Here is a 20,768-nt window from a genome sequence, read left to right on the forward strand (position 1 = left end):
TGTATGTTGTATGTCTGTAGCATGTTTTATGTATGTAGTATGTATGTTGTATGAATGTAGTATGTATGTTGTATGTATGTTGTATGAATGTAGTATATATGTAGTATGCATGTATGTTGTATGAATGCAGTATATATGAAGTATGTATGTAGTATGTACTATGTATGTTGTATGAATGTAGTATGTATGTAGTATGAATGTAGTATATATGTAGTATGTATGTAGTATGTACACTCACTGGCCACTTTATTAGGTACACCATGCTAGTAACGGGTTGGACCCCCTTTTGCCTTCAGAACTGCCTCAATTCTTCGTGGCAGAGATTCAACAAGGTGCTGGAAGCATTCCTCAGAGATTTTGGACCATATTGACATGATGGCATCACACAGTTGGCGCAGATTTGTCGGCTGCACATCCCTGATGCGAATCTCCCGTTCCACCACATCCCAAAGATGCTCTATTGGATTGAGATCTGGTGACTGAGGAGGCCATTTGAGTACAGTGAACTCATTGTCATGTTCAAGAAACCAATCTGAGATGATTCGAGCTTTATGACATGGCGCATTATCCTGCTGAAAGTAGCCATCAGATGCCTGTTCTTAGCTGAGAGGAGTGGTACCCAGTGTGGTCTTCTGCTGCTGTAGCCCATCTGCCTCAAAGTTCGACGCACTGTGCGTTCAGAGATGCTCTTCTGCCTACCTTGGTTGTAACGGGTGGCAATTTGAGTCACTGTTGCCTTTCTATCAGCTCGAACCAGTATGCCCACTCTCCTCTGACCTCTGGCATCAACAAGGCATTTCCGGCCACAGAACTGCCACTCACTGGATTTTTTTTCTTTTTCGGACCATTCTCTGTAAACCCTAGAGATGGTTGTGCGTGAAAATCCCAGTAGATCAGCAGTTTCTGAAATACTCAGACCAGCCCTTCTGGCACCAACAATCATGCCACGTTCAAAGGCACTCAAATCACCTTTCTTCCCCATACTGATGCTCGGTTAGAACTGCAGGAGATTGTCTTGACCATGTCTACATGCCTAAATGCACTGAGTTGCCGCCATGTGATTGGCTGATTAGAAATTAAGTCTTAACACACAGTTGGACAGGTGTACCTAATAAAGTGGCCAGTGAGTGTATGTTTTGTGAACGTAGTATGTATGTAGTATATATGTAGTATGTATGTATTATGTATGTTGTATGAATGTAGTATATATGTAGTATGTATGTTTTTTTTTTTTTTTACATTTTACTACTGTTCCATCATTGGCTAATGTGTCAATCACTGTCATTGTAGCAGGCCTGCACACACACACAACCCCCGGCAGGCCCGCACAGACCCCCGGCAGGCCCGCACAGACCCCCCGGCAGGCCCGCACAGACCCCTGGCAGGCCCGCACAGACCCCCGAGAGGCCCATACAGACCCCGCCCGCACACACAGACACGCAGAGTGTCCGCCCACGCACCGCTCACACTCCCCCCCGAACTAGATGTGCAAGTAAAGAAAGGAGTTTTTTTAATTCCGATATTTCTGTCCCATTGACTTGAATGGGGTTTCCGGTATCGGAATCGGCGATACCCGATACTTTTTGAGTATCGGTCCGATCCAATCCGATCCGATATTTCTCAATATCGGAAAGTATCGCTCAACACTAGTGCTGAGTAGTGACATGGTATTTATCAGTTTAAAAGCAGCAATAGGTCATGTTGACCCAAGGAATATGTACAACTCATCTTAATATGTTCAAAGTCTATAATGAGCAAATATTATCTTGAATCAACAAATACTGTTTTAATATGATTCTAGCTATGAGAGTCATAGCTTATATGAAATATATTGGAGGTATCTTTGCATGCATCTTATGTCATGATCAAGCGTGGATCTGACAGACTAAATGGATAAGTGAACTTTTTTCCTTTGGCTAGGTGCCAAAGTGATGTGATTGCCCGCGGTGGCCATTAGAATTATTACACGTGGTGTCGTTCATTCTAAGTTGCCCCGGTGGTGGTGAGTGGTAGTGCACTTTAGTTTCTTTGGTTTAGTGCACGCAATTATAATAAAGATGTAAGGCTCTATAAATGAGACCTGGGTGTGTTCAATCACTGTTGGTGATATTGTGTTCGTCATTTGGGAAGCAGGCCTGGGTGAGGAAGGAGCTGAACATGAGTCCTGCGCAGCCCAGCCAGAGGGGACGAGTGGCAGCTATGCGGTCTGTAAGAAGGGCTGGCATGGCGTGGTGGAGTCACAGTTTATGGTGTCGGCAGGAAGTGCTGGCATGGCTTGGTGGAGTGGCAACGATGGTGAGAGTTGCACTCAGCATGCTGGACTTGGTTGCTGAGAGCTGGACTCAAGCATGCTTGATTTTTTGGGCAGGAGCTGAACTCATCTTTGGGACTCTGTTACTGGACAGCTGCAACAGGTGGTGGACTCTGCTCCAAGGCTGCACTATGGTGAAGGATCCAGTTATAGTGATGGATCCGGGTGGAGGAGAAGATGCACACAGGTGGTGGGCTCTGTTGCTAGGAGCGTACGCAACAGAGCAAAGCTAAGTGGTGTTTCCCCTGTATTGTCATTTTCCCTCATGTGCGTTTAGTGCAGTGGTGGGATTAGTTTCTGCACCGACCAATTCCCTAGTGAGGGTTTAGGTTCAGGGCGAGCTAGGGTTTTTAGGTTCCTGTTTGTCGCCCTGTGCAGAACCGGCATAGGGAACGTTAGGAGTGCAAGGACACTGGCTCAGGGGAGTACAGGAGGTCTCCACTTCCCTATTCCCTATTGCAGGGCCCACCATTGTTAATGTTACCCAGGTTCCCCCTTATTATTTAAATTTGCCTTACTGGAGGCGGGGTTTCCAGACTACCTTATATATACGTGTAATATTTAAATTCGCCAGTTGGAGGCGGCGTATCCAGCTGCATGTGTTATTATTTAAATTCGCCCCACTGGAGGTGGTGTACCCAGGGTCACGTGTGTCATATGGGTTCGCCTTGCGGTACTCGCTGCGTCCAGACACACATCACTGTGACATCTTAGAGGGTCTCTGAAAACCCTATTAGTTCCCCCTTTTGAGAACAGATATGATTCTATGCTCAACCTATGGGTACGTTCAAAGGCCTAATGCCAGTGTCGGACTTTGATTTACTTTCTTCTGCCGAATTCCCCATATGGTAAAGAAGGTCATATGTTACTCTCAACTATGGTATGTTGTCTTTAATTGTGTATGCATTTATTAGTCTTTGGAAGGGCGTTCTGATGCTTGTGGTGTAGCAACCTACTTCTTGTGCTCTGCTGTGGTATCAGAGGGAATTAGTCCTTGCTGACACACTGTTTCTCTTATTGCATCCCTTGTATGTTTTATGAATCTCTGTTGATTATAGTAAATGTAATCTATCCAGTCCATATTTTTCTTAAAATCAAGTTTGAAATAATCTGCTGTCTCAGAAATGTAATTACTGTTCGTCGGAGTCAGTTGCCCCTTTTGGAGTAGTGCCATCAGCACCATCAGGAGTAGAATCATCATTCTTGCATTCCAGGATCTTGCAATGGCTGACATGGATCCAAGTATGTTTTCCCTTGAGCTTCACTGATGTGGCTGTGGTGAGGAGTACTTGAAAGGGACTGTCAAATCTGGGCTCCAATGGCTTCCTTGTGTGTCTTTTGACCACCACCCTGTCTCCTGGCTGTAGAGAATGGGTTCCTTCTTGACTCTCAGGGTCTGGAATAGAATCAAAAACTTGTTTATGCATGAGTGAAAGCCTCCTCTGGAGGCCCTGGACATAGCTGCAATGTATGTGGGAAGTACAAACCTAGGTGCTGACCCAAACAAAACCTCAAATGGGGAAAGTTTTGTCTTCCTGTTGGGTGTGTACCTAATGGAAAATAAATCTAAAGGTAAACATTCTGTCCAAGGTTTCCCTAATTCTTCACTTGCTTGCTGGATTTTTAACTTAAGTGTACCATTTAGCCGTTCAACCTTCCCACTCGCTTGGGGTCTGTATGGGGTGTGTAACACCCAACATTTGCATAGCATTCTGCATTACCTCTCTGAAGTGGGTACCTCACTTGGTCTCTATAGTTTTAGGAAGTCCAAACCTACAGAAGACCTCTGACATGAATTTCTTTGCAGTGGCTCTGGCAGTAGCTTTTGGCATCCGGAAGGCTTCTGGCCCACCTCAGAAGAGATCAACACACATGAGCACATACTCATACTTTCCCACTTTTGGTAACTGTATGAAGTCAATCTGCAGTCGTTGAAACGGGTAGAGGGGCTTAGGTGTGTGTGTTTCTGTGGTACTTTCACTACACTCCCTGGATTGTGTTGTGCACATGTTAAACATGCCTGTGTGAGTCTAGCAGCAACTCTTGCAAAACCAGGGGTGATCCATTGTTTATTCACTAAAGAACACATGCCATTTTTGGACAGGTGCGTTGGGCCATGGGCTGCCTGAGCCATCATGGGGTACAAGGACATTGGGAGGCATACCCGTTGTGCCACCATCCACAAACCTTCACAGTTCTGAGCTCCAGCTTTCATCCAGATCTTTTTCTCCTCCCCGGTGGCTTGCCGAGTCAGAGCCTGTAAGATACCGAAATCTAGCTGGTTATACTCAGTGCTTACCATGATCAGGTCTTATGTTGCCTCGGCTTCTTGGCGGCTTCTTTGGCTGCTCGGTCTGCTTTGTCATTGCCTTTTCCTTCCTTCATAGAGAGTTTCATGTGCGCCCTTACCTTGACGATGGCTACCTCCTTTGGGAGCAGAAGTGTCTCCATTAGTTATTTGATGAAGTGCTCATGTTTGATAGGGTTGCCTGCTGATGTAAGAAAATCTCTCGCCCTCCATTTGCGACCATAGTCATGGGGTATTCCAAAAGCATATCTCGAATGTGTGTAAATGTTGTTTACTTTCAGCACTTCAATGAGTGCCGTCAACTCCGCCTCTTGTGCAGACATGTGAGGAGGGAGTGGTTCTGCTTTTATTACCTCATATTGTGTGACTACTGCATACCCAGTGTAGAAGCAGCCATCTTCACTGATGCTCCGTGAACCATCTACAAAAAAACTCAACATCTGGATTAGCGAGAGGTACATCAGAAACATGTGAACATCCTGCAGTTTCTTGAGCCATAAGGGATATACAGTCATGTTCATGGTATGCGTCAAATAGTTCATCCTCTGAGAATTTTTGTAAAAACAGGGGTTTCCCTTGTCCTTCTCCCCCTTTTGAATCTGCTGCATCAATTGGAATTAGGGTAGCTGGATTCAAAGTCATGCATCATTTTCAAGTGATATTGGGAGGCATTAAGAGGGCACACTGAAGCTTAAGATGTCTGGATATAGCGATGTGCTTGGGTTGGACCTCGCTGAGGATGCTGTGTAAGTCATGTGTAGTGTAGATTGTTACTGGATAGTCTAGTACAATCTCTGGGTCCTTGTCTAGTAAAAGTGAGACAGCTGCTACTGCACAGACACATGATGGGGCTCCTCGAGCAACAGGGTCCAACCGAGCAGAATAGTATGCTACAGGCCTGTGGTGTTGGTCATGTTTCTGGGATAGGACCCCTGTAGCATTTCCCAACATCTCTGTACAGTAGAGGAGAGAAAGTTTAGCATAGTCTGAAGTGCCCAGGGCTGAAGCGGAGACCATTGCTTGTTTGAGTGAGTAGAAACTGTCTAAAGCTTCCTGATTAAGCTGGAAAGGTTGTGTGGGTAGACAATCATAGAGTGGCTGCATGAGAATGGATGCAGAATGAATCCAAGGCCTACAGTATGATGCTAGCCCCAGGAAGGTGTGTAGATGTTGAACCCTTGTGGGTGACTTTAGTAGTTCAATTGCCTTTTTCCTATCTTTTGTCAGGTGACGTGCTCCCTGTGAGATGCAATATCCTAGAAATATAACTTTTAGCGGACAAAAGTGTAACTTCTCTTTGGATGCCTTACATCCTTTGGAAGAGAGGTGCTGAAGCAGGGAGATTGTAGCTTCACAGCACACATCTCTGCTTGGGGCACAAAGGAGTAGGTCATCCACATACTGGAGTAAGGCTACCTCAGGATGCGTAATGAACCAGTCCTGCAAAACAAGTTGCAACGCAGCAATATACAGGGTCGGAGAATTGTGAGCTCCTTGAGGTAATACCATCCATGTATACTGTGGTCCACTGTTGTCATAGCTTATAGGAAATATATTGGAGGGGTCTTTGCATCTATCTTAGAGGGTCTCTTAATACCCTATCAATGTCAATAAGATGCCCCCATTACTAACACCATAGTCATATTGTAAGAAAACATAGACACCCAGAAAAAAAAGTCCTTTAATTGAAAGAAAGACACAGACTCCTTTAATAATCTTAATTAAACCATGTTAACAAACTTGCCTAATTCCACCAAAGCCCTAGTTCTTCTGTAATAAAACAACAATATACCATACCTGTCTGTCATTCTGTCCCACACGGTAATCCTTGTCTGGTGGAGAAATAGTTTTCAACCTGGATGGTGCCAAAATGCAACTGTCCAAGCTGAGAACCACTGGTTACTGAACTGCTGCGAGCGCAGCCTTAGTGACTAGTGGTGACTAGCAGCTACATGCTGCTATTTTTAGGCTGGGGGGCCAATATCCATGGCCCCTTACCAGCCTAAAAATACCAGCCCCCAGCTGTGAGCTTTAGCAAGGCTGGTTGTCAAAAATTGGAGTGGACCCCATGCCGTTTTTCAAAAATTATTTATTTAAATAATTTAAAAAAACAGCATAGGGACCCCTCTATTCTTGATAACTAGCCTTGCTGAAGCTGACAGCTGAGGGTTGCAGCCCCCAGCTGTGAGTTTTGCCTAGTTGGATATCAAAAATACAAGGTAACCAAAGCAGGCTTTTTTTAATTATTTATTTACAGTGCAGGAGTGGCTGATGAATTCTCCCATCCACCACTCCTGCTCTCGCTGTTATTAGCGGCAGCAAGTGTCAGCTGATGGGAGCAGTAGTCCATCAGCTGACACCAGTGACCGGAAGTAAACTGGATACCTCCGATCACAACGTTGGAACTGCAAATCTCTGACCATGATTTCACCGCTGATCAGAAGTGGTGTTTGCCACGCTTTCATGCATATGACAGCATGTCAAACATTGTATTGTCATGCCTCCATTCAAGTGAATGGGGTTTGGGTCTGCTCTGCTGGACCCCACGCCGTTTTGAAATTATTTATTCACAGCGCAGAGCGGCTTATGAATACTCCCTTCTGCCGCTCCTGCTCTCACTGTAATTAGCGGCAGCAGGTGTCGGATGATGGGAGCTGTAGTCCTTTTACCTCCGATCACAGCTGAGCGCTCACGCTGTCTTCTGACAGCACAGGAACCGTGGCTCTCTGACTAGCGGGGATGATTTCACTGCAGATCAGAAGCGATATGCCGGTGTTCCCCACCCTGGCACACAGCCTGGGAAACACCGGCTTTTGTGCTGTGTATGTTCGGCTATATTCAGCAATTTAATCAATGATTAAATCAGCGAATATTGCAAATTCAGTGATCGTGAGCTGAACCAAATATTGAAATATTCGCTCATCTTTACTCACATTTTCTATCATTTACATTTATTGCCTGTAATTAACCAAAAATAACGCACTCTGCAAAATGCAATTTTAAAAGATGAATGCCAGTGACAATTTTAGAACATGCATGAAGTCTGCTCTCAGACTATGCACTAGAAGTGTTTTTGAGGAGACTTCTTATTGTGTATTTTGAAATAGACATTTTAACATTATTGGTGATTGACTTTTAACAGTAGACATTCCTTGTTCAGACTGCCTCTTTTTAAGAAATATAAGGGTATGGAACCTCCCCACCACTCCAGTATTTTTGTGGACTTTGCATATTGTGTATGTTAATCTATTTTTTTGCAGGAACTAAGGAATCACTTACATTATTGCTCCTTATAAAAGTAATTAATTAATGTAATTAATGTACTTGTGCCATGTTAGTAAATCTTTTGGATGTTCCATGTTATTTTAATTTCATTGCCATTGCGCTTCAAAATCAAATGTTATTGCATTACGTTCCAAATGTGTTGTGGTGGGCAATAGTAGTTTTCAGTCGGGATAGCTCACTTTAGTTTCTCCATAAGGGAGCTTTTTAGGCCTGATTGTGAATGCAGAGGATTGGAGATGCAGATGTTGTAATTGCCACTAAATGTTAGTGCCATAGTAGCCTAGCAGCTCTGTAATCCTTGATAGTTTTTCTTTAAGCTTTATCACTGGCGTAACTACCGGGTAGCAGCCGAAGCAGTTGCTTTGGGGCCCGGCCTATATAGGGGCCCGGGTCCCCGGTTCCGATCGGCGCTACCCGGGTAGTGCAATTAAGTACATACTCACCTCTCCTGCATGTCTCTTGCAGCCCCCCCTGCTTATTCCATCTTCTCAGCACTGTTCTTCCTGGTTTCAGCAGCCGCTCATTACATATGCACATATGTAATAAGCGGCTCATTACATATGTGCATATGTAATGAGCGGCACCACGTGGACACTGAAGCAGGAAGAGCAGCGCTGAGATGGAATAAGCAGGTGGGGGGCTGCAAGACACATGCTAGGAGAGGTGAGTATAACGGAGGGACCCATATTCACCTGTTGTGAGTTCATTTTCCCCTTCACTACTGAGGCCCGAGGAACTCCCTCTTCTGGTGAAGAAAGGTAGTGAGCCTGATTGTCAAACACCTGGGGCTGATGATGATGACTGGCTGAGTGGAGTTAATGACTGGATATAAGGCTGCCGACGCCCTCCTGGCCTGCGGGTGATTTCTCTGTGGACTTCTAGGAAACCAGTCTGATTCCTGCTCATCTAAAGCTAAGATTTCCGCTTTGCCTTTTTGAATTAGTGTTTTGTTTTTCTTGCTTTTCTGGATTCTGCCATTCCCTGCTGGGGTGAGCTGAATCTCCTTTTGCCTGTTGCTCTGTCTTCAGAATATTCCTGAGTACTGACATAGCCTTTTTTGAAGCCTAGCGTCTTCAGGGCCTTTTTACTGTCAGTTTGTTGGCTCTTATTTTCATAGGGTTTTTCACGGATTGCAGACAGCAGCCTTCCTGTCCTTTCCTATCTAAGCTAGCTTGGGCCCCATCTTTGCTCAGTCTATCTTTCTGTCTGTGTTTTGTTCTTTCTTCTTGCTTCACCGTCATTATATGTGGGGGGCTGCCTTTTGCTTTGGGGTCTGCTCTGGGGCAGTTTAGATTTCCCTTTCTGTCTTTAGGCTATGTAGTCCTCCGGCTGTGATCGAGGGGCCTAGGGCATCGTAGGAGCCCCCCATGGCTACTGCTAGTTGTGTTGATAGGTTCAGGGGTCTGCAATCCAATAGCTGCCAACTTCTCTGGTTTTCTGGATTTAGTTAGCATTTCTATTTTTGCCTCCTACTCAATCATAACAGTATCACCCGCCATACCGCAGATCCTAGAGTACTCAATTGCAGGAAAGAATTGTACAAAAAAAAAGGTGTGTATATTTTTTCCTCTATATCTCTGAGGCCGTAGGGGGAATTTTTTTTTCTCTCAATGGAGATAAAGCAATTGTCTGATCGTGTGGAGCAGCTCGCTGCGGAAGTGCGGGGAATTTCCGCCTACCTTGCTCATTCACATGCTGCTGAACCAAAGATTCCTACACCTGATGTATTTTTTGGGGATCGGTCTAAATTTTTGAATTTCAAAAATAATTGTAAATTATTTTTTGCCTTGAAGCCTAACTCGTCAGGGAGCTCCGCGCAGCAGGTTAAAATTGTCATCTCTTTGCTGCGTGGCGATCCCCAGGATTGGGCGTTTTCTTTGAAACCAGATGATCCTATTCTGACTAATGTGAACGGATATTTCAGGCCTTGGGGTTGTTGTATGACGAACCTAATGCCATTGATCAGGCTGAAAAGACCCTGCTGGCATTGAACCAGGGTCGTGATTCTGCAGAATTGTACTGTCAAAAATTCCGAAAGTGGGCAGTACTTACTACCTGGAATGATAATGCCTTGGCTGCTCTCTTTCGGAAGGGGTTGTCAGAAGCCGTAAAAGATACTATGGTGGGATTTCCTGTTTCCTCTGGTCTTGACGATTCTATGTCATTAGCCATTCAGGTTGATCAGCGTTTGCGCGAACGCAAAGCTGCACGAGAGGTGTTGCCACCTGTTGAACAAATGTCTGAACCTATGCAATGTGATAGAGTTTTGTCCAGAGAGCAGCGTCAGGAGTTCAGAAGGCGTAATAAGTTGTGTTTTTTTCTGTGGAGATGCCTCACATATTATTTCTGTCTGTCCTAAACGCGAGAAACGCTTTGCACACATGTTTTCTGTTGGTGGTGTTCAACCTGAGTTTCTTCTGGCTATTACTCTGATCTGCTCCCTGTCCACATTTTCCGCCAAGGCTTTTGTTGATTCGGGATCAGCTCTAAACCTAATGGACTTGGATTTTGCTAAACCTTGTGGATTTCCGATGACACCTCTGCAGACGCCTATCCCTTTTGAGGGGGATTGATGCTACTCCTTTGGCTAAAAATAAACCTCAGTTTTGGACCCAGGTGGTAATGCGGGTCGCCCCAGACCATCAAGAAAATTGCAGGTTTTTGGTGTTACATAATCTGCATGATACTATTGTTCTGGGGATTCCCTGGTTACAAATTCATAATCCAGTTTTGGATTGGAAATCTGTGTCTGTGGTGAGTTGGGGTTGTCGGTGTGCCTTTAGTGAGGCTCCGGTGTTTTCCACCTCTCCTCAGTCGCATGATGTTCCTGATTATTTGGCGGACTTTTATGATGTATTTAGTGAGAATGAGTCTGCGTCTCTGCCTCCTCATAGGAGTTATGACTGTGCAATTGAACTGAGCCCGGGGTGTAAATTTCCCAAGGGTCGGCTCTTCAATTTATCTGTACCCGAGCACGAGGCTATGCGATCCTATATTAAGGAGGCGTTGTAGAAGGGTCATATTAGACCATCCTCGTCACCCTTAGGTGCCGGGTTTTTTTTTGTAGCCAAAAAGGATGGATCATTAAGACCTTGTATTGATTATCGTGCTCTCAACAAAATTACTGTTAAATATCAGTATCCGTTTCCCCTGATTTCTGATCTATTCTCCAGAGTTAAAGGTGCTTGCTGGTTTACCAAGCTTGACCTCAGGGGGGCGTATAATCTTATTCGCATTAAGCATGGGGATGAATGGAAGACGGCGTTTAATACTCCGGAGGGACATTTTGAGTACCTGGTGATGCCTTTTGGGCTCACTAATGCCCCTTCTGTCTTCCAGTGCTTCATGAACGATATTTTCCGAGATTTTGTCGATAAATTTTTGATTATCTATCTGGATGATATTTTGATCTTCTCCAAGGATTGGGATTCCCATGTGGAACATATTCGGACTGTGTTCCGGATCTTGAGGGAGAATTCCCTGTATGTCAAAGGATCTAAATGCCTTTTTGGAGTACAGAGTATTTCTTTTTTGGGATTTATTTTGTCCCCGTCAACTATTGAAATGGACCCGGCCAAGGTACAGGCCATTTACGATTGGGTTCAGCCCACTTCTTTGAAGGCCCTCCAGAAGTTTTTGGGTTTTGCTAATTTTTATCGGAAATTTATAGCAAAATTTTCTAGTATTGCCAAGCCATTGACTGATTTGACTAAGAAGGGTGCTGATGTGTTAAATTGGTCTCCGGAGGCTGTTTCTTCCTCCCCGGTTTTGCGGCAACCTGATGTCTCACTTCCGTTCCAGGTAGAGGTGGATGCTTCTGAGATTGGTGCAGGAGCTGTTTTTTCCCAAAAGGATCCTGTAACATCTAAAATGAATCCCTGTGCTTTCTTTTCCCGAAAGTTCTCTCCATCTGAACGTAACTATGATGTGGGGAATCGGGAACTGTTAGCCATGAAATGGGCATTTGAGGAGTGGAGACATTGGTTGGAGGGAGCTAAGCATCAAGTCGTGGTCCTCACTGACCACAAGAATTTGATTTACCTAGAGTCGGCTAAGCGCTTGAACCCTAGACAGGCTAGGTGGGCCTTGTTTTTTACACGTTTTGATTTTGTGGTTTCTTTTCTTCCTGGAACTAAGAATGTCAAGGCTGACGCCCTCTCTAGGAGCTTCTTTGCTGATTCTCCTGTGGTGACCAAGCCTGCTACCATCTTAGGCGAAGGGGTAGTTCTTTCTGCCATCTCGCCCGATTTGAGACGTGCTCTGGAAGAGTTCCAGGAGGACAAACCTGAGCGTTGTCCCAGTGGAAACTTGTATGTTCCTGACCAGTGGAAGAAGAGAGTGATGTCTGAAGTTCATTGCTCTGCTTTGGCTGGTCATCCAGGTATTTTTGGTACTAGAGATCTGGTGAGTCGGTCTTTTTGGTGGCCCTCCTTGTCTCGTGATGTCAGGAATTTTGTGCAGTCCTGTGGGACGTGCTCCCGGTCTAAATCGTGTTCTCGCTCTAGTGGGTTGTTGATGCCTTTGCCTGTCCCCAAGAGGCCATGGACCCATATTTCAATGGATTTCATCTCTGATATGCCTGTCTCTCAAAGGATGAATGTTATTTGGGTGATTTGTGATAGGTTCTCTAAGATGGTTCATCTTGTACTACTCCCTAAGTTGCCGTCTTCCTCTGAATTGATGCCCCTGTTTTTACAACAGGTGGTTCGCTTGCACGGGATTCCTGAGAACATTGTATCTGACAGAGGAGTCCAGTTTGTGTCTAGATTTTGGAGAACTTTCTGTTCCAAGCTGGGAATTCAGTTGTCCTTCTCCTCTGCTTTTCACCCTCAGACCAATGGGCAGACAGAGAGAACAAACCAGACCTTGGAATCATATTTGAGATGTTTTATTTCTGCTGATCAGGATGATTGGGTTTCATTTTTGCCCTTGGCCGAATTTGCTTTAAATAATAGAGCTAGTTCTGCCACTTTGATGTCACCTTTTTTTTGTAACTTTGGGTTTCATCCTTGATTTAATTCAGGGCAGGTGGAGCCCTCTGCCTGCCCAGGTGTTGACACTGTGGTGGAGAGAATGCACCAGATCTGGGACCAAGTGGTGGATAAGTTATCTCTCTCCCAGGAAAAGGCCCAGCGGTTTTCCAACTGACATAGGACCATTGGTCCCCAGTTTAAGGTTGGTGATATGGTGTGGTTATCATCAAAAAATATTGCTATGAAGGTGGCTTCTCCTAAGTTTAAGCCTAGATTTATTGGACCTTACAAGATTTTGGAGATTCTTAATCCGGTCTCTTTTCGTTTGGCTCTTCCTGTCACATTTAAAATCCATAATGTGTTCCATTAATCTTTGTTGAAGAGGTTTGTTGAACCTGTTGTTTCGGGGGTTGCACCTCCAGACCCTGTATTGGTTGAAGGTAACATGGAATATGAGGTAGAGAAAGTACTGGATTCCCATCTGGCTAGACGGAGACTCCAGTATTTGGTTAAGTGGAAGGGTCATGGTCAGGAGGATAATTCCTGGGTCTCTGCCTCTGATATTCATGCCAAAAGATTGGTGCGTGCCTTTCATCGGGCTCACCCTGATCGCCCTGGTGGCGTGGTTGAGGGTTCGGTGACCCCTCCTCAAGGGGGAGGTACTGTTGTGAGTTCATTTTCCCCTTCACTACTGAGGCCCGAGGAACTCCCTCTTCTGGTGAAGAAAGGTAGTGAGCCTGATTGTCAAACACCTGGGGCTGATGATGATGACTGGCTGAGTGGAGTTAATGACTGGATATAAGGCTGCCGACGCCCTTCTGGCCTGCGGGTGATTTCTCTGTGGACTTCTAGGAAACCAGTCTGATTCCTGCTCATCTAAAGCTAAGATTTCTGCTTTGCCTTTTTGCATTAGTGTTTTGTTTTCCTTGCTTTTCTGGATTCTGCCATTCCCTGCTGGGTGACCTGAATCTCCTTTTGCCTGTTGCTCTGTCTTCAGAATATTCCTGAGTACTGACATAGCCTTTTTTGAAGCCTAGCGTCTTCAGGGCCTTTTTACTGTCAGTTTGTTGGCTCTTATTTTCATAGTGTTTTTCACGGATTGCAGACAGCAGCCTTCCTGTCCTTTCCTATCTAAGCTTGCTTGGGCCCCATCTTTGCTCAGTCTATCTTTCTGTCTGTGTTTTGTTCTTTCTTCTTGCTTCACCGTCATTATATGTGGGGGGCTGCCTTTTGCTTTGGGGTCTGCTCTGGGGCAGTTTAGATTTCCCTTTCTGTCTTTAGGCTATGTAGTCCTCCGGCTGTGATCGAGGGGCCTAGGGCATCGTAGGAGCCCCCCACGGCTACTGCTAGTTGTGTTGATAGGTTCAGGGGTCTGCAATCCGATAGCTGCCAACTTCTCTGGTTTTCTGGACTTAGCTAGCATTTCTATTTTTGCCTCCTACGGTGACTCAATCATAATATTCACCTGTCCCCCGTTCCACCGCTGCGCATCGCTCTGCTGTCTTGCTTCCTCTGGCAGTGATGTTCAGGTCAGAGGGCGCCATGACGTAGTTAGCAGGCGCCCTCTGCCTGAACAGTCACTGTGCAGGGCCGACAACGCTGAGGAGCAGCAGCTGCAGCTGCAGAGACGAGGTGAGTATATAGGCTTTTTTTTCGTTTAATTGAGGCAGCGGCAGCAGCATTGTAAGGGGCCACTAATGACCGTGCAGCATTGTAAGGGACCACTAATCACTGTGCAGCATTACAAGGGGCCACTAATCACTGTGCAGCATTACAAGGGGCCACCAATCACTGTGCAGCATTACAAGGGGCCACTAATCACTGTGCAGCATTACAAGGGGCCATTAATCACTGTGCAGCATTACAAGGGGCCACCAATCACTGTGCAGCATTATAAGGGGCCACCAATCACTGCAGCATTATATGGGGCATATGTTATTATAGAGCATGTTATAGGGCTACCATTATTCACTGTGCAGCATTATTAGGCATATTTTTGTATGGAGCATCTTATGAAACCCATCATGAACTTTATGGAGCATCTTATGGGGCCCATTTTATTTTTGAAATTTACCAGTAGCTTTGGCATATTGCACCCTAGGCTTATACGCGAGTCAGTAAGTTTTCTCAGTTTTTTGTGACAAAATTAGGGGGGTCGGCTTATACACGGGTCGGCTTATACACGAGCATATACGGTACATTACTGCGGCGTTCCGGCGGGTGCTGTGGCCAACGCTGTCTTGGGGCCCACCGGCCCGGTGCGTGTAGTGTAGGGGATCCGGGGCCCCGGTGGAAAAAAATGTACACTATGATTTCGCAGCCTACGCTGCATTTCTGTGCCTGCTGTGCGGAGCGAAGCACATATTGGGCCCGCCTCCCTGCCTGCAGCCAGTGTATTGCTTCAGACTAGTTCAGTCCCGCCCCTTCCCTGAGCCCTCGCTGTCTATTAGCTCTTTGCAGAGCTGCCTGCCGCATGGACCTCTGGGAAATGTAGTTGCTGGAGGTCAGTTTGCGCGGAGGAAGACAGGCAGCCCTCACTGTCTCAGCTTAATTAATGCCAGGCCAGCCACTCAGCCAACTCTAGTATGCATTATCGGTAAGAGGGTGCGTCTTGAAGGGGGTGCGTCTTGAAGGGGGTGTGTCTTGAAGGGTGTGTGTCTTTGAGGGGGTGTGTCTTTGAGGGGGCCCTTTTAAAAGTTTGCTATGGGGCCCAATCAGTTCTAGTTACGCCCCTGAGCTTTATCATTATTTTAATATTATCTCATGTATAGACCATAATTACATTTTTTGTAATTCATTTTGTAATTAAATATTTTTTTCTGCAGAATATTAAAATGGGTTCTATTTACCAATAAGATTTACATTTAAAGGAAATGTTGACACCATTGTTTTTATGCAGTTTTTTTTTATATGCACCTCCCACCAAGGGGAATATCTGCAATGAACTTGTTTGTTTTCCTTATGTCTGGATTGTTTTTAATCCCATACTCCTAAAGGCCCCGTCACCCATAGCGATCTCTCTACCGAGATCGCTGCTGAGTCACAAGTTTTGTGACACAACAGCGATCTCACCAGCAAGATTGCTGTGTGTGACAGCGATCAGCGACCGGCCCCCCTGCCGGTATCGCTGATAGCTCTGGGAAACCTCTGGACTTTTCTTTAGTCACTGGTCTCACGCTGGCCAGCACGCATCGCTGCGTGTGACAGGCGGGAGACGAGCGATCAGCTGGTAACTAATGTACACATCCATTATCCAAGGGATGGGCGTCCCTTAGATACCCGATGTGTACGTTAGTCACCAGCACGCTGATGCAGGGAGCTGGTAACTAACGAACACATCTGGTTTCTAAGTGACGCAAATCCCTTGGATACCCGATGTATACGTTAGTTACCAGCTCCCTGCATCAGCGCGCTGGTAACTAATGAACACAGCGATGCCGCGCACTCGGCTTCGCTGTGCTGATCGCTGGTGAAGCTGTCTGTGTGACAGCTCACCAGCGATCACATAGCGACTTACCAGCGATCCTGACACGCTGATATCGTTGTTAGGATCGCTGGTGAGTCGCTATGTGTGACCCCAGCTTTAGACATACCAATATAGGATTTAGCTTGTGAGACTTGATGAAGACATTGATAATAATGTCTGTAAAGTGCCATAGAATTAGCTGGTCCTGTATCAGCAAACATAATATATAAATGAAGGCAGAGTAGTGATGTTATTTACATGGGGCTGTATGTTGAAGGAGTGTGAATGGTTGAGATTGTCTTGTTTACATGGCATGGCAATGTATGTTGGTAAAGCTATAGGACAAGGCACTATGTTTTGCGCATGGGGCTGTGTTTAAGGCTATGTGCACACGAGAGAGAGAGAGAGAGAGAGAGAGAGAGAGAGAGAGAGAGAGAGATTAATTCAGTGTCTGGAGGATCCGCCGGCAAAAAAAACGTTGCAAGCTCCGTTTGGAAATCTTTGAGGATGTTGACGGACACTAAACGGATGCAACGGACGGCAATCAGTCAGGATCCGCCAATAATGAAAGTCAATGGGGAAAAAAACGGATCCGCAAAGAAAAATGGCGGATCCGTTTTTTTTCAAAATTGGCGGATCTTGACTGATTGTCAAAAACGGAAGTGTGAAAGAGGCCTTAGAAGGAAATTAAATATGAGGAGTGATGTTATTTTCATGGAACTGTGTGGTGAAGGTGATTCTACAGAAAGTGATATTAATTGTAGCTATGAAGTTATTGCCATTTGGCTACTAGTCATGAAGTTACTTTTTTTACAACTTTTCCTTATGATATCAGTGATGTTGTGATCCATTTCTTAACATGTGGTCACGATTCAGAATAGCAGTCTCAGGCTATGTGCCCACGTAGCGTTTTAAAACGCTCACTAAAAACCGGACTCCTTCCCAGAAATCGCGCGTTTTTTTCCGCACGATTTCACCGCGATTTGACCGCGATTATGATCGCGATTTTGCTGCGATTTTCGCGTGCGTTATTCAAGCACTTTCCAAGCGATTTGAAGCATCGCTTGGAAAGTGATTGACAGGTTGGTCACACTCGTCAAACATAGTGTTTGACAAGTGTGACCAGGTTTTTACTATTGAGGCCGCCTATGCGGCATCAATAGTAAAAGATAGGATGTTAAAATGCTAAAAAAAAAAAAAAAAAAATCGGGGTATATTTACCTTCCGGCGTCCTGCGCTGCCATCCCGGGCCTCAGCGTTCCCAGTAATGCCTTGCGAGACCTGTGATGACGTAGTCTCACGTTGCTATAGCGATCTCGCGAGACCGCTAGAGTCACGCGAGACTACATCATAACAGGGCCTTGCCGCAAGGCATTACTGGGAACGCTTAGGCCGGGAATGCAGCGCGGGACACCGGAAGGTAAATATAAACCGATTTTTTATTCTTTTTTTTACAGGGGTATGGTACCCAGGGCCTGGAGGACAGTCTCCTCTCCTCCACACCGTGTGTACCAACCGCACATGAGACGCTTAACTTCGCGCATGGTGGGCATAGCCACATGCGGGAAGTAAGCGATTCTTATGCATTCCTATGGGTGCGGAATCGCGGCAATTCTTTGCGATTCCGCACAAAAGAATGAGCATGCTGCGATTTTTTCCGCGATGCGATTCCGCCGCGGAAAAAAGCGCAGCATTAGCACAGCATGTGCGGAATACCATAGGAATGCATGGGAGGCGTTCTGTACACGATTTTTAAGCGTTTTCGCGCCGAAAATCGCAGCAAAAACGCTTAAAAATCGCTACGTGTGCACACAGCCTCAAAGTCTTTTTTTGTGGAGCGAAAGTCGTTTTCTCAGTGTAATCCTATGAGATTCTCTGTATGGGTCTCATAGGAATACATTAAGAAAATCAACTCCTCATCCACACAGAAAAGATGATGTACGATTCCATGGTTCTGAAATGTGGTTACAATAACTGCACTGACATCGGGAGAAGACCGTGAATGCTAGGTATAAGAGCACACACTGCACAACAAAGACAACAAATTCTGAATGAAAATATATGAGCAAGATAAACCGACTGCAAACTAAAATGTCTCTATATAAATGCATAGTGTGGGTCGCCCCCACACCCAGGGCGGTGGGGTACTCAGTACCGGGCCTGCGGATCTCCACAAGTGGGGTTGTTGTCACGGCAGCTATGACCCGGTCTGTGGCCCTGGACTCCCATTGTAAATAGCAGAAATGTTCATTGAATGATTCGTGACGCCACCTGTGGTGTTCGGCAAGGAAGGTATTAAGCCGACGCTGCAGACAGATCCTCTGGGACAGATGGTGTAGTGCAGCAATGATGTTGTGGCCCTCCACAGGTAGGGTAGTAGTCCCAGGGCAGTGTAGGTGAAGAGATAGGGGAGAGACGTAGATGGTGCAGTGTCAGGCACAGAGATGTAGCAGTGCTGAGGGTGTTGGTGCAGGAATAAGTGGAGGACACCAGGGCATGTAGTTCCAAAGCTTTACTCACAGTCTGTTGAGCATACAGGTGCCCACATCCATGCTGTGTCCTCCAGGTCAGGAGCTCAGCCAACTTCCAGGCAAGATGAAGTACTCCGTTCCAACACTCCGCCAACCTATGTGCCTTTTCTGAATGTCTCCCTTTTGCACCAATAGTGAAGTACTCTCAGTACTAAGTTACACTGGAGTTCCTCCTGTCAGATGTTCCTATGAATGAACTCTACTTGTATGGCAGACAGCTGTAGCCTGCTTCGGGGACTCCTTGCTACCAAGTCCCAGCTCACTCACGTTGCTGTTGTGCCCCCAAGTCTTGTGTGGGAATAAAGTGGTGACAACTTCTATTCCTCCGGTGTCTGCTGCAGGACCATTAGTATCCATACAACCTCGGGGACCGGACCCCGGCCTTGCGCTGTGAACTTGGGAAGGGTTCTGCTTTAACCCTAATCCTCAGTCCTCCTTTTCTCCTTACGTTCCGTTCAAATCTATCTTTCTTATGAAGAGTCAGGCTTTCCATCAATGTCTCTTTCCTGTGCCAGCAGACCCAGGATACTGAGGTCCGCTGCAGCACTTCCCTCGTCCATCCCTCTCCGGGGATCTTCTCTCACTGACTGACAGAGTCAGACTGACTAAATCCTAAACTCTTCCCAATCTTTTGGTGCAGACTAAGCTCCACCCACCTCCCAGCACTCTTCGTGTTCCAAGCAGGGAGCCACCAAAGGGTGCTTTGCTACACTACTATGTTGTGTGGCATGCAGGTGTTGGAGTGTGGTCAGGTGTCTTCAACTTACCTGAATGTTGGGGCACCACACCTCAGGAGGAGGTGCAGTACCTCTGTGGCGACTGAACCCTCAGGGGCGCCAAAAGCACATGCAAAACAAACAAGGAGAATTGGAGCTGCTAACACAGGAAGAGAGATATGATGTAGTAGGCATCACTGCTGAAACATGGTGGGATGATATACATGATTGGAACACAAACCATGAAGACGACAACATACTTATAAAAAGCAAGCATAACAAGAGTGGAGGAGATGTTGCATTGTATGTTAGGAAAGCGTATATCTCCACAGAGAATGTTTGGGTAAGAATAAAAGGAGAGTAAAACAGAATGGACACTTTTATAGGTGTTAACTGTAGGCCACCTGGACAGACTGAACATATGGATGAACTCTTTTTACATCAGATGTCTTTGTTCTCAAAAAAGTATGACATAGTGATTATGGGAGATTTTAACTATCCAGATATTTGTTGGTATCTCTCTCAGGCAAAAGTAATGTGTCCAGAAAATTCTTATTTTCCTGCCCTGGCAACTATACTTTTCAAAAGGAAGAAGAAAGAACAATAGGATCTGCCATCTTGGACCTAATTCTTATCAACAGGGAGGAAATAGTTGAAGACGTAAAGGTGGCAGGAAAGTTATAATGCAGCGATCATGCTAGCCTCAAATTTTGGATTACAAGAGGAGGAAGACCAGTAAAGACTCAGACTTTAAGGCTCAACTTCAGAAAGGCAGATTTTAAAGGACTCAGAAAGAAGGTAGGAAAGGTCCAACAGTAGAATGTTCTAAAGGATTGAAATGTTCAAGACGGATGGGAGATTTTGCTAAAACAAATTCTCACTGCACAATAATTAAAAATCCCAAATGGAAGAATTACCGTAGAAGCATTTACCAGGATGGATGAACAGAGAACTTAAACACTTGTTAAAAAAGAAATGTATATCAAATGGAAAGAGCAGGGCATGTCCAAAGAAGAATATAATACTGTCTGCAGGGAATGCAGAGCAAGCATTGCAAGAGCTAAAATCAATAATAAAATGAAGCTTCAAGGGAGACAAAAAGCATTAGGACACTAAAGGATTTTTACAGGGTGATGTAGTCAAAAATAAGGTTGAGAAGGCTGAACTTTTGAATTCCT

Source organism: Dendrobates tinctorius, unplaced genomic scaffold, assembly GCF_039654945.1.
Source record: "Dendrobates tinctorius isolate UK_male_01 unplaced genomic scaffold, ASM3965494v1 ptg000001l, whole genome shotgun sequence".
Lineage (NCBI taxonomy): Eukaryota > Metazoa > Chordata > Amphibia > Anura > Dendrobatidae > Dendrobates > Dendrobates tinctorius.